This window comes from Ahaetulla prasina, chromosome 2, assembly GCF_028640845.1.
Source record: "Ahaetulla prasina isolate Xishuangbanna chromosome 2, ASM2864084v1, whole genome shotgun sequence".
In the NCBI taxonomy this organism is placed as follows: domain Eukaryota; kingdom Metazoa; phylum Chordata; class Lepidosauria; order Squamata; family Colubridae; genus Ahaetulla; species Ahaetulla prasina.
The window spans coordinates 157,387,401-157,403,255 of NC_080540.1; positions in this window are offsets into that span (position 1 = coordinate 157,387,401).

Sequence of the window (15,855 nt, forward strand, 5' to 3'; positions counted from 1 at the left end):
CAATACACCAGTCAGACCCACTAAGGGGCCTCCAAATCCACCTCAAACGTGTCGAAAACTACAAATGAAACATCAGCAAAGACCTACAGGAAACAACTTTAAAGGCTCAGCTGAGGTGCCCAATGGAAGATATTAGAATCTTTACTTGACAAATAAGAGTGAAAGGGATCTTGTATTCCACCTTTTGTTTAAGGTGGAATGCAACTTTAAACTCTGTATCAGACTTGTGTACAGGTAGTCCTGGACTTACAACAGTTCATTTAGTGACCGTTCAAAGTTACAACATGACTGAAAAAAGTGAGTTACGACCATTTTTCACATTTATCACCGTTGCAGCATCCCCATGATCATGGGATCAAAATTCAGACAATTGGCAACTGATTCACATTTATGACAGGCAAAGTCAACGGGTAAACCAGATTCACTTAACAAACGTGTAACTAACTTAACAACTGCCATGATTCACCTAACAACTGTGGCAAGAAAGGTCGTAAAATGGGGCAAAAGCAGAGGTGGTATTCAGCAGGTTCTGACCAGTTCTGGAGAACCGATAGCGGAAATTTTGAGTAGTTCGGACAACTGGTAGTAAAAATTCTGACTGGCCCCGCCCCAATCTATTCTTTGCCTCTGCCTGAGTCCCAGTTGATTGGGAGGAAATGGGGATTTTTTTCAGTATCCTTCCCCTGGAGTGGGGTGGGAATGGAGATTTTACAGTATCCTTCCCCTGCCACGCCCACCAAGCCATGCCCACCAAGCCACGCCCACAGAACTGGTAGTAAAAAAAATTGAATCCTACCACTGGAAAAGTCACTTAGCAAATGTCTCGCTTAGCCACATAAATTTTGGGCTCGATTGTGGTCGTAAGTTGAGGGCTACCTATATATGCTTCACATTCTCCTATCTTAGAGGGAGGTAGCTGGCCCAGGGCCACTCAATTTTGGTCAAAGCTCTGCCACAGATGGCTACATTACCCCAAACACAAGTTGTAGACCTCTGTGCTGAAAATGTTGCAGGAAAAGAAATATGTACGGCCTATGCAACATTGTCATAAAAATGCCATCCAACATTTGCAAACCAATATCTGTACTGGGCAGTGTCAAAAAAGAGGCCCGTGTAAGCTATCCCTTGCATGTGATCCATTCTGGTATGTGATATGTAAATGCACAAATCCGCTTGCAAACAGACGGCCTCACCCACACATCCAAACACTCAGAAATGCACACTGTTTTTAAAACAAAGAATTAGTAATCTAACCAGCGTATTCAGCATCTCCCTTATGTGTAATTTTGGATAGGGCATGTAATGAGTATGTAGATCATAGTAAAGCAAACCATATTCAGCAGCTGAACTCTGCCGAGGAATGGAGGGGGGGAGACAGGAGACTTACCACCCAGTAGCTTCGGAGCAGGGACAAACTGAGCAGCAAAGACTAGAATTTCCAGAACACTGGTTTTCAATTCCACAACTGTTTTGTCTGGTGCCAGAATAATTCATCCTGGTTCTGGCCTGCCCTAGATTTCAAGAGCTAGCTAGGAATAAAACTCGGCGGGGGGAGGGGAGGGGGAGAGGTATGCAGTTCTACGCTTCACTAACCATGGCCAGGATTTGGTTGCCCATTCAGTCAATGTGTAGATTGCAGACAGTTAGGGTTCTTGACCAGAAGAGCATTACACTACTACCCTTCTCCTTTGACCAATTCCCATGTAACCTGCCAAGCCTGACTTTAAATTTGAGCAAAGCCTTGGTCAGGGATCAGCAGCGCTGTGTAGCTACCTGCTGAAGTTGCTACCCCCTTCCGTCAGTCCATTGCTGCTCCGCCAGTCTCGTCTTGCTGCCTGACCTAACACTGTTTGATCTTCTATTTGTTCTCAATTTCTTCTTAGTACAGGGAAGCAAGATATTAAATGTGCGAGGAGAAGCAATGAAAATGTTGATCTGGGACTCGCTTATGTTTCCCTCTTGCTCTGCTCTTGGTGCTCCCGTTTGCTCCCTGCCACAGGGGTTCCCAGGAGGTTGGCCACTGTTTTGCTGCAGCCGCGGGGATATTTTTTCCAAGCCTGCTTTTGCCACCAACACAGTGCGCCTGCTAAAGACTTACACTCCTATTTCTATAATTCTCCTTCATCCGTGTGGATGTTGAGCTTGATATGTTCATATATGTGTATATATGTGAGGCGTAAACTGTACTCATACAGTTTATGCGTACTATACACCCACTTAAGGCAATCATTTACTTCCTTCTTTTCACACCTTCATTCTACAGGACTGCTGTCTGCAAGGTCACTCTGACTCGGGCCTCCATAACCTTCAGATTTCCCTTTTTGATAGGAGGAATATATGAGAACTAGAAGTCCTGCCTGCTATCTCCATGTTTAATTGTTTCAGAAGCATCTATGAATTCAGTGAACATCTTTAAAAAGTGGAAGTCAGCAGAGGTGGATATAGGACAGTGATGGTGAACCTTTTAGACACTGAGTGCCCAAACTGTGCATGCGCACATGCTGAAAGGTGAATGCATGAACGCATGTGCGGGCATGCACAAATGTGTGCATGTGGACATGTGCAAATGCACAGCAGAGACCCGAAGACCTGCTGGCCGGCAGAAGGTGGGGCATCCCAACACGCTTGCCATAGGTTCACTATCACAGATATAGGACAACCCAATCGCAGGACCACTTTTGACTTTCAGCAGTTGGGAAACAGTATGCAGTGAAGCTCAATGACACAGATTGCTGCAGTGTGTTCTGCACTTGTGTCTGGGATGTGTATGTGCGTGTTAATGTGAGGAGGAGGTTTGTTCTCCAGTAATGACTCCAGGTATATCCAAAATGTAAATGAGAAAACGGGAGCATGAGGGGATTTTAAATGACTGCATAGAAGTGATATCACAGGAGACTGGAACATGTGCTAGGATACATTTACATTCAGAACAGCCAATAGCAAAGCTCAACATAGAAGGTCAGATGGAAATTCCTGCAAAAACTATGGGGAATGTGCTCTAATGTATCCCAAAGGCTGCTGGGTTTTCCTAGTAAGCATTCAGGAATGTCTTAGCCATAAAGGCTACCTGGGAAAAGATATTTGAGGATAGGTTTGTAAAGAATTATCCTTAAAAAAAATTCAGCATTTGGCAAAAGAAGTTTCCCAGTTTGATCTCTTCTTCCTTACCAGGGGTCCCCAACCTTGGCAATTTTACAACTTGTGGACTTCAACTCCCAGAATTCCTCAGCCAGCGCATGCTGACTGAGAAATTCTCGGAGTTGAAGTCCACAAGTCATAAAATTGCCAAGGTTGGAGACCCCTGTTCCTTACAATCCCTCCAGTATTAGGGATTAGAACTGGATCTGTTTATGATTGAGAGAAGTCATCTCACAGACCAGGAATAATAATCCAAAAGATGGCATTGTTTTGGATCTTCCCTCAACTGAACCTACCTCCACAGGATTGCTGTGAAGATAAACTAGTGGCCATTTGTGAATAATTTTGCATGCTGTCTTTTGCTCCTTGGAAAAAAGATGGGATATCAGAATTAAAATAGAATATAATAACTTTATTGTTCACTTTGAATGTACACAAATCAGCATACATTAAAATGAAATTTCGTTGCATACAGCTCTTAAAAGGTCATCTCCAATGTACACTATATAAACATGACAAAATAAATAAGTACAAAATTATGCATATACCCACATCCCAGTCTATCCAGACGTATATATGTACGTATTACTAAATATGTAAAAAAACTGGACACCTCCTATTGACATTTTTGTTCTGGGCTCCCAGGAATATTTATTTCAAAAAGGGATGAATATAAATCAAATAAGTGTAGTGAGAGGAATTTGCAGCCTTAGCAGAGCTGAAGGACCTCCATGCATCCCTCCAAATTTCACAAAAACTGCATCACCCTCTTTCTCCCTCTCCCCACCTGGGACACCTCTTGCTCTCTCTCCTCCATTGTCTTGTCCACTAATTCTTAACCATTGGTTGCCACGGCAACTTTGTTTACCCATGTCATTTGGATCAATGGAACCTTAGGCCGAGCAAGGAAGCGGCTGGTTGCTAAGCAATGAGAAGCCTGGAACCTTGCAACTCCCAGCGTTCCTTTCCTCTTTCTTCCCGACCCGCCCCCTCCCCCCGCTCGTCCAAGGATCCGCGGTGGGACTAAGTAGAGTGACTCCCTCGGGCGGGCTTGAGGTTGCAGTCGGGAGCCACATCTTCCCTGGGGAGAAGTTCCGCGGCTATTTCGGTCTCTACTTTCTCAGAAAGAGAAGTAGCGTGGGAAATGCCGCTTTAAGCAGGGAACTGCACGTGACTCCGGTTTATTTCTTGCCCCTAGGAGGCGCTGTGGTAGAGAGGAGCCTGGCCGAAACGAAAGCGGGCCTCGCTCTCTAAAGCAGGGGTCTCCAACCTTGGCAACTTTTGAGATTTGTGGACTTCAACTCCCAGAATCCCGTTGCCAAGGTTGGAGACCCCTGCTCTAAAGTGAAACCGGACGGTCATGGTTCCTTTTAAATTGAACATGTTCTGAAAGGTGGTGATGGGGGAAACTCTATATGGCTTCCAAACTAGCATAGTAGTAAAGGGAACAATCTGGGAACCATGCATTTATAACTGCCAACTTTTCCGAACAAACGAGGGAACTGCAACAAAACGCTGCAGCTCATCTCCCTCTCTCCTGAATAGGCATGCTTCTGTTCAGGGCAGCACAAGCAGTGGTGGGATTCAGCCAGTTCACACCACTTGGGGAGAACCGGTTGTTATCTTTCTGAGCAGTTTGGCAAACTGGTTGTTGGAAGAAATCATTAGGGCAGAGAACCGGTTGTTAAATTATTTAAATCCCATTACTGAGCACAAGCCACCGTTCATAAGTACGGGAGGCATTTGACTGGATGCTCCCCCCTCCACTAAGCCTACTTTTCTATTCTTTTTCCCCCCTACCATTATAACATTGCATATGTGTTTAAAAGAAGGCTCAAAATCCTTCTCCAGACCTGTTGGGGCAGTGGGTCCCAAACAGAGGTGGGTTTCAGCAGGTTCTGACCAGTTCTGGAGAACCTGTAGTGGAAATTTTGAGTAGTTTGGAGAACCGGTAGTAAAAATTCTGACTGGCCCCACCCCCATCTTTTCTCTGCCTTCTGAGTCCCAACTGATCGGGAGGAAATGGGGATTTTTGCAGTATCCTTCCCCTGGAGTATGGAGAGAATGGAGATTTTGCAGTAACCTTCCCCTGGAGTGAAGTGGGAATGAAGATTTTATAGTATTCTTCCTCTGCCGCGCCCACCAAGCCATGCCACACTCACCAAGCCACGCCCACAGAACCGGTAGTAACCGATTTTGAAATCCACCACTGGTCCCAAATTATTCTTTGTCCCGCAGTCCGTCTGACCCCCACATTTGAACCAGCTGATGTCTTCCTCTTGTTTCTTAATGGCTCTTTCTGTTCTTGCTCAGAGCTTGGATTTCCACAGACTGACCTAAGTTAAAACGAGGGAGGGAGGCAGGCAGGCAAGCGGTGTCAGTCTTTTCCACCAGAGCTGCAGGGCACCCACACTGAAAAGAAGTTCTAAAGATAAAAAAAAAGGGGCTGTCTGCTGAAACTCCTGGTAGCCTGAGATTTACTTTCTCTTGGTCTCTTCTCCTTCCTACGCCCCCTGGATTCACCCAGGGGGGCTAGGCCTGGAATGTTTGGGGTGGCACTGTCTCGGCTGAAACCTTTGGGGACAGGGATTTGTAAATGGGCCTTTGTTCAAGGGAGCTGTTTCCTGCTGCCACTGCTGCTGCTGCCGCTTTAAGCTTGGAAGACAGCAGAGTGGATGGACTAGGAAAGTAGTCACTCTATTTGCTCTTTTTCATGGAAAGAGGGAGAAGACCCCTGGTTCAGGGTGGGTGGGGGGAAATGTCATTTTCTGAGTCAGAGCTGACTTTTACTACTGGCCTTGAAACAATCCTTTTACTGCTCTAGTCTGGAAAGATGAGCCAAAGGTTTTGCTTTTGCGGCTCAGGAGAACTGAGCAGAGAGATCAGCAGGGGCTGACACTTTTACTCCTTTTTAAAGTTATTTTGTTTCATTAAACTCTTTGTTTTTCTTGGTGCTTCTTCCCAGGGCATTGGAAATAAGTCTTGAGGAAAGCAGCTGCAGCAAGTGTCTTGATATACATTGGAGCCCCAGTGTAGATAACAAGACAGCAGGAATTCTGGGATAATTAAAGATGGGAGAGTTTCCCAGGACAGCCGTTTTGCCTCTCACTTCTCCATTCTTTCTTTTCCTTCTGTTCAATCGGGTCAGGATTTTGGGAATTGCCTGGACAGGTTCCTGGCAAGACTTTTCAGAAGTGGTTTGCCCTTGCATCAATGTTCCTTAGCCAGAGAGTAAGATCACCTAACTCAGGGGTCTGCAAACTTGGCTCTTTTAAGACTTGTGGACTTCAACTCCCAGAGTTCCTCAGCCAGCTTTGGGAGTTGAAGTCCACAAGTCTTAAAAGAGCCAAGTTTGCAGACTCCTGACCTAACTGAGTTTGTGTCCAGGACAGGACTATAACTCAGTTTCCCAGTTTCTAGCCTGATGCCTTCACCACTACACCATATCGGCTCTCATTTCTCCACTCAGTTAGAGGCCAAATCCATCCTGAAAGAGCGATAGGTGAGACAAGTACTCCCTGGGAGGCAGCAGCTGAGGTAGGGAATGTTAAAACTTACATTTGTTGTTAGTCTTAAGAAGTAACTGCTAGGATAAAATCTGCATTATTATAAAAAAAAAAATCTGGATTAGTGATATGGAAGTTGGGGAAGATTATAAACCATTGGCACTTCTTCCATTCTTTCCAAAGTCTTCAAACAGCAGGCTTGACAATTTAAGGACATAAAAAATTCCTTGCTGGATCAGACTAAAGGGTCATCTGGTTGAATTTTTGTGTTTTCTTCCTACAGCTGTTAGCCAATTTGCCCCTGGGACTTTTACAAGGCCAGCAGTCTTTCCTCATGTTTTGCTTGCACATTCACTCTTCGTTCTTTTTGTGAGGGGCACAGCCTATCTTCTCTGGTACTAGCCCTTCCTGAACCATTTTCCTTTGGGAGGAAGCCTTTATTTTTCAAAATGTCACCAAGGTTTAATTCCATAAAGTCACAAAGTTTAACCAAAAATAGTTAAAAAGCACTATTCAACTATTTCCCCCCCCCCTATTCTGGGAATTGCAGTACTGACACTTCTAGGGGGCACTAGATGGGGAGAAGTTTCTTTCCCTTTGCCTTCTAGAGTAAATGCTCCAATCCTAATCTCAACAGTTGTTTTGCCCTTGATTTGAACTGTCTTTGAATCCCTGGACAGCATCAGAATCTTACCGATGTTGCATCCCCTCCCCCATCTCCTGGGGCTGAGCTGCCATTTTAATATTCCAGAGTTCTCTGAAGCAATGTTTAGCAGGACCCCTTGAAAAGCTTCACATCAAAGCAAAGTCACTGGCAGGGCATATTTGAGCATTTGATATGGCCTCAGTTTGAGATAGTCCTGAGCTCTGTTGCAAGCTTCTTGTGGAGGAATTGTGGATCTCTAAATATTGCAGAATCACTTTGCTGGTCGTGCTGGTGTTTGGGGTAAGGAGCATCACAAGTTAACTTCTCTTCTGTAATGCGATTTCTAAGGTAAAGCCGTCAAATTTGCATGCATATATCACATTACATCGATCATGACTATCATTAAGTGTTGCACCTTAGAATTCTTGATGATCTTTTATGTACACTGAGAGCATTTGCACCAAGACAAATTCTTTGTGTGTCCAATTACACTTGGCCAATAAAAATTCTATTCAATCCTATCCTATCCCATCACAGATTATGGACCTGTGGGTTGTTTTTTTGAAGATTTGCACTTTCCTAAAATGTTAAAAAGCTTTGTATATTGTAAGGACTAACACTCTGTTTCATTCAGAAGGAAGAGGTAGGTTTAGGACTCTTGGTATTGGTCTAACCCTTCTTGTGCACACACACAATCTCACTGCACACTCTGATAATATTTGTCAAGTGTATCAGAATGGCTAACTTCTCTTTTCTATGGATACTTTTTCCCCCTGTCAGATCTTTATCTATATTTGAAATGAACTGTATTGTTCCCCATCTCAGAACTACAGTTTCTAAGTTTCACAGAAAGGATGAAGGGCTGTTAAGCTCCTAGTTTACGTTGCTGTGGCGCAGATATGAGCCTCAAAGACTGCATCAGCTCACGCTTGTTTTCTTATTCTGTAGCTCCGCTGCGTTGTAGAGCTGCAAGCAGAAGGGAGGAATGACTCCACAGCTACGCTGCCCAGCTTATGTGACACAGTCATTTAACTCCAGATAATAGGGCTCCATCTCAGCATGGAGAATTCCATGTCGGAAGAATCTAAACTACTAAGAAGTACAAATAGTTGCAAGCCAAAAATTATGGGCTACTATGAGGCTGGGTGAGAGGGAGAGACCAATTAAAACCTTATGGTGTCAGCTCAGGCATTGTGACATTCAGAAATGTTCTACTAAATGTGATGTTCTAGCGGTAAAAAGGTACAATCTTTGAAAATATGCTACTTCTGGCACTCATTCCATTCCTGTCTTGCCTGATAAATCACTCTGACCTTGGACAAGTCTCCCACCCTATTTTCCCACCCTTGTTCTCCCTACAACACAATAGAGTTGGTTCAGCTTGTTTCATGGCCAATGGTGGCACTCAGTTAATAAACATCAAGTCCCCAAAGATCTTTTGGCAGCGTCTCCTTATCGCTGTTCTGGAATCTTGCAGCCAAAAAAAAAAAGTCATTGTAATAATTAACCCTGCAGAAGTCTGAATTCTGAACCAGCAAGCTATGCAGGGCTGTGATTTCCTTGCTTAATAGAGAGAAGCAGTTCTCTGTAGGGAGGATCTGCTGCTATAGCAGCTCCATAATGGGGTACAATGGAGCTGGGCAGCTGTTCAGAACTGAAGCTGTGGAACAGATCCCAAATAAGGGGAGGAAGTTGTATAGAAAGTAGATCCTGATTGCTTGAAGAGTAAAGTTTCCATGAAAAAGACAAATTCTCCTTTTGAGTTTTGCTGAACTGGTAAATTCATGGGCACATTCATGTAGTTTTCCCATCAACATGGAAGTTGCTTGCTATAACTCTCTTCCAGTATGTTTGTTTCGGATTTCCCATTTTTAGCTTATATTCCTGAGGTTTTTATCCCATTTTTTTCTACAAATGATGACGGAGGATGGAATTTTCATAATAAATAAGCTCAGAATCAGCAGAAGTCAGGACCCAACTCTATATCAGTTTTCTGTTGCAGATCTTCCATTCCCCCACCCCAATATTTGCTACTACACAATAAGGGCAGGGTATTTATTGTTCACCCAGGCATATATGCTGTTTCAAACTCTACTGAGACTTAGCAGTGAAAACTCCAGTTAACAGATTAAATCAATACAATAATGAAATGTAATGACAGTAAAATTCAAATCATACTTCACTGGGAAATAACAATAAGTAATTATGCAAACCATCAAGTACAGTACATCATTTCATATCAGTCCTCAAAGTTTCCTGGAATGGCTAGGTGTTGATGGCTTTCTACCACCACCAAGCTTGGTTGGTCATCAAATCCTGGGGGACAGCCACCAAAAGGGCCTGTTTAGTGGCTATTAATTCCTTTAAAACTCTCCCTTTCAGATCTTATTGGATGGGCAGAGACACTGCTGACAATGGGCAATCCTGAAGTCACCCAGGACATGAGCCATAGAGGCTTTTCAAAATGACAACCAGCACCTTGAATTGCACCCAGAAGCCAGTGGAGCTCCAGTAGCAATTTGATTCTCCAGGCAAAATGAGATGCATCCCTCCCTAACCACTCTGGCTTACATGTAATCTCCAAGATCTGACCCATATAGGATATTTTACAATAGCCCTAAAGGAGAGATGATGAATTCAGGAATGATTGTGAGCAGGGCCTCTAGATCTTAATTGGCACACCTGGTGGGGCTGTACGAAGGCTTTCTGGGTCAGAGCTGCTGGACGTGAGCAAGAGCTGTGAATCCAGACAATTTGTATAGGCAGATACAATGCAAGAATTCAAATTAAACTTTCGGTTATCTTTATTTTATAACAGCAAACTAATTATCAGAATACTAAGTATAGTATTGACCACCATGGTAAGATTTAAAAGAGGAGTGAGAACTTATAAACACAATTTCCCCATCAAAATTGAGCATATTATTTGAAAATCCTTCTTCTTGAGGAAGGAAGGAAGGAAGGAAGGAAAAGAAAAAGAAAGAAAGAAAGAAAAAGAAGGAAGGAAGGAAAGAAAGAAAGAAAGAAAAAGAAATCATCTAGTCTAAATGAGTTGAATTAACAAATGCCAGAGCTGAAGAAACTAATAATATTGTGAGGTGGTTAATTGACTCCAAAACATATCTACTATTTTCAAAGTGAGTTATCCCACAATGTAAATTGACTATGAGAAAAGGAGTCTAAGTTGTATCTGGGGCTCAGCATTTTCTGTTTTCTACTATTAAGGGCAGGTGTTCTTTTTTAAAATGAGATTACTCCCACAATGTAAGTTGTTTATGGGAAAAAGTACAAAACTTGTATCTTGTATCTTGACTCAGCATTTTCTATTTCCAGTATTCGGTGCAGGTGTTCAAACTATTCCAAGCACAAACATGGACCTCAATGCTTATCATGAATTCAGTGGGGCAAAATAATATTCAAGGCCAAAAAGAAGCTGAATTCTGAATCCCAAATTCATTATTTTCCTCTATGAATTTAAGTTTAGCCAGTTGTTGCTGCTTTTTATAGGAGCATAAATCTTTTAATGGTGTTTTATAACAGTGACAGATTAACCTAGTCCCGATTATTATTATTATTTTTAAACCTCAACTACTTTTTGTTTCATCTTCTTACTACTGGGTAGGTAGCAGAAAAGATATACTGTATTCAAGAACCAATTTAAAGTATTTAAATTGTTAATCAGATAAAGCCGAAAAGGAATACTCCATGGAGCTCCTAAAGCAGCAGGAGCATGCAGTATGAAATTAAAATTGTGACTATGTTGTGGGTTTTAATTTTAGATGTTCAGTTACTACAAAATGATATACAGTATATTGATATTAAAGAATGAAATAAAATAATCTAGGTAAAGCAGTGTTTGCATATGGGAATGCTAATATAATAACTGATCGTATTCAAAATAACATGATAAAAATACTATAATAAAATTATGTCAGTTCTATAAACCCTAACTAAAGTTAAACCTTTATGCAATGTATCCTTGCTACATCCTACAAAACTATATAAGCTAAAAAGTGATTATTATTCTTTAAAGTGATATGAACCAAAGTTGTGATAATTTATTAAAATACATAAATCTTAAATGTAGATCGATTTTATGATTTTAAGTTTATTTATTTAGATTTTAAATATGTAGGCCTACAAAGAAAAAAAGGAAAGGAAAAGGGGGGGCGGGGAGAGAATACAGAACAGAAAACTGCTGTTTGTAATCTTGTTTGTCTAATGAAGGACATGTCATAGAGATACAACTGTAACAGCCAGTTGAGAGCCAGAGATAATAAATTTTAGCAGCCTGGATCCAAGTTAAGTATCATATCAAAACACCAGGAATGTTTTTACCCTCTTCCTTCACAAGGAATTTATCAAGAGAAGCTGTTTTCAATCATCCACATCATGATGAAGATTTCTGAGGGAAAGAATTGCAGATGGGGGGCTACCTCTGCAGAGTTTGAAACACCTTTCTGGAAGTGCCATTACACAGCCTTAATACTGAACATTTTTCTGTGCTGTTGAACATACTTGCAATAAGTATAATATGAGACTTTTAACCTTCTCATTAAATTCCTCTAGCAGCTCAGGCCTTCTATAAAATTTCATTCCTAATGGCAAATCTAAGGAACTTCAGAATGAATAACCAATATTTATCAACTTTTACCAAAACAAAACAAACAAACAAACTAGGACACGATGAGCCCTGTGTAAATTTAGCTTTGGGAAAGCCGATTGTTTCCCATAATAGGGTTTCTAGAAAAACAACTGCTGTATATTTCTTTAGTATGACAACATTAACAGAATCTTTAATAGTTTTTATGTCTCACCTTCCTGAGCAGAACGGCTATCACATCTGTCTTAGCTCCTGACAGTGCAGCATGAGCAGGGAAAGGTAATGGTAGAACTTTCTTGGGTGCCAGTCAAGTGAGCCACTCCAGTACAGTAGTCAAACTTTTTATAAAAGGAACCTCTGTTTTTTTGGCTCTTACATTCACGAAGTGCTCTTAAATAGTTGAAATTATCGGTAGGGAGTGCAAGAGAATATCAATATCTAACTATATTTCCATATCTTGACCAGACGTCACCCCAATTTAAGCTTCGTGGAAAGCTCTAAGCACAACTTCTACACATGGCTCAAATAATATTGTCCAGCTTGGTTCTAAAATGCACAAAATAGTAACAAAAATGCCTTTAAGGATATCTAATTCAGCTAGGATTAAGAAGAAAATTATTCTAGTCAGAGAACAGGGTATCACCTAGTTGAGTAGGAATTAACTGCTGACTTAGTAACATGTCCAAGAACCCTCTTGTGCCCAACAGTGGGAAAATGGCCCAGATAAAGCAAACTATGTTGTTTCTCGCACTATTAGTAGCTGGTCTGCATTTTTATAAATCATCAGCCACCCTGCTTGTTCCAGTGTGGTGTGAAACAGCACAATTAGCAGTGTACAGCAAAGTGAATTAGTATTAGCATGACAGTTGCCATCATGCAGACACTGGGACAGCAAACACATTGGCCTCCAGGGCAGATGTTGTGTCTTAGTAATGGTGCATCAATGCATAGCCATTACATAAAAGATGCATGGTGGTATACATGGACTTAAATGGACTCCAGAGGATGGTAGAGGATAGGAAGGCCTGGAGGAACGTTGTCCATGGGGTTGCGATGGGTTGAACACGACTTCGCAACTAACAACAACAACAAATACATGGGTACATATTCCATAAATTAGTTTCACCCAAGAGCTACATTAGCTGGGTATAAATCTTATGTGTTGTATCTTAAAACCTAAGTACTTATATCTTAAAAGACAGAGAAGTCTTTTAAGATCATGCTAAGAACTATTACTCTCCATTACACTCTGTAGTATTGGAAACAGTTTTTTTAAAATTCAGATTAAAGGTAAAGAACTAAGCTTCCCAGTTCACTGATAGAAGGTTGTCTTGATTGTTTTTCCATGAGTCAACAGTACCAATGAGTGAAATCTAACCTCTAAGGAAACAAACTTGGAGCTCTGCCTAGTAATAAGCCTCTCTTGATATTTAAGGTTCTCATTCCCATGATTTCCCTTTCTCCTTTCAGATGGGTTGCAGTTCCTCAGATAATTACAGCATGCTCCCCTTAAACCTGTAATGTACTTTCACATCATGGTATTCAGTTCCCTAGTTCCTCAGAAGCCCATCTGAAGCTTGCTCCAAGTTCTCATAATTGCTGCAAGCTCAAATTACCGAGTAGACCATAAGTCAATTAATGCTCCCTAGCTGGCCAATCAGTGAATTAAAAAATGGTTCTCATTTAGTGCCCCCCTCCTGTCCATACTTGAAGTACACGCTGTTGGCATTTCTTTGGCAATTTCTCCATTTCTCAACTGAACATTGCTACAGAGCAGGGTACCATTGCTTAAAACCACTAATTGGTATCACAGTAGCATTTCAAATATGGGGCTGGAATCTGTTGAGGAAAGAGGATGTAGTTCAGTTTGCTACATTGGATTTGGAGGCTTGGGGTGGGGTGGGGTGACAAAAGGAGTCCCATCAATGGGATAACAGCATAACCACAAGGTCCCCAGAACACTGGCATCTTGATGGGAGAATTCCTTCAAGTGCACTTCAACATACATACAACATACACCATAGCTGAGCTAGACATAAATCAGATCAGGGATGGAATCTCAACATCTTTAACATCATAAATGGGGCAAAGACTATTAGTGACTGTACCATTGCAAGACAATGCAATGTTTTGTCTCTTTTGTATGTTCTATCCATAAAAGTTAAGGTAAAGGTTCCCCTCACATATACATGCTAGTCATTCCCGACTCTAGGGGGCAGTGCTCATCTCCGTTTCAAAGCCAAAGAGCCAGCGCTGTCCAAAGACGTCTCCGTGGTCATGTGGCCAGCATGACTCAATGCTAAAGGCGCACGGAACGCTGTTACCTTCCCACCAAAGGTGGTCCCTATTTTTTCCACTTGCATTTTTTACGTGCTTTCGAACTGCTAGTTGGCAGAAGCAGCCACAAGTAATGGGAGCTCACCCCGTTACACAGCAGCACTAGGGATTCGAACTGCTGAACTTTTGACCTTTTGATTGACAAGTTCAGCATCTTAGCCCCTGAGCCACTGCGTCCCTTATTTTATCCATATATGGACCCAACTCTGTTAAAGATTCCCTTGAGTCAAGCTTGATTACAGATGTTTGAGTGGACAAGTCCATGGAATCTTATGACAGTCTTAGTGAAGTATCTCTTTTTTTGAGGATGTTTTTTCAACTTACTACCGTAGTCAAGCTTATAGCTCTGAGATGTCTTGACCTATTATCAAAGTATTCACTAATCTACCTTCAGTTTCTTTGAAATGATCTAAAAACAACAACAACATAAGGTGGAGAGGAAGGGACAGCAATATCAAATAGCAGATATGACTGGTATGCAACATAATATAAAAAGACTTGGTGCTTTGATTAACCAGTGGCATTCACCATTTGATATCACAACATCCCTCCCATAGACACCACTACATTCACAGCTGGCTAGATGCTGTTGGCTGTTTTTCTTTTCTTTTCTTTTTTTAAAGCAATTTCTTCTCATCAAAAAGAATGAGAAAACTTGCCCACACAGAAATGACTGAGTTAAGCTTTGGCTAAAAGAGAACATCCTAGGCAGAGGCAAATCATTTTACCAATTTGCCTCTTACATAAATATCTTTTTTTTTAAAAAAAGGCAAAGTCAGTGGAATAATTCTGGGTAGCATCTCTATTGCTGCAATTCATTCCATACATGTTGTATCCTTATAGCAGTTACAATGCTTCTGAACTATTTTTTTTTTTAAAAAAGCTACTTTGGTGCCCATTTGGAAAAAAACAAATTAGTTTAAATATGAAATAAAATGTGCATATTGCTACCACATTATCTCTGCCTTTATCTCCATTCCTCCTCCAGATATTTTCTCCTTTGTTTAAATTGTTTGTTAAGCTCAGAGACAGGGACTGATGTTCTCTTTGCTGATGATGTAAAACTATTTAACACCACCAACAATGCTGCTACCCTTCAAAAAGACCTTGACTTTGTGTCGGAATGGTCAAACAATTGGCAACAAATGCTGTCTCATACATTGGCAAAAAGAATCAGAACACAAAATACAAGTTGAGTGGACACGACCTTCTAGATGACCCTCAATCTGTCAAGGACCTTGGAGTACTCATATTTAATGATCTAAGTGCCAAAGCCCACTGTAACAACATCGTCAAAAAGGCACTAAGAGTTGTAAACCTAATCTTGTGTAGCTTCTTCTCCGGTAATATTACACTACTAACCAGAGCATACAAAACATTTGCTAGACCAATTCTCAAATACAGCTCATTTGTTTGGAACCGACACTGCATATCGGATATTAATACAATTGAGCATGTCCAGAAATATTTCACAAGAAGAGTCCTCCACTCCTCTGCTCGCAACAAAATACCTTATGTCACCAGACTTGAAATTCTGGGCTTAGAAAACTTAGAACTACACCACCTTCAGTATGGCCTACATGACTCATAAAATTATCTGCTACAATGCCCTACCTGTCAATGTA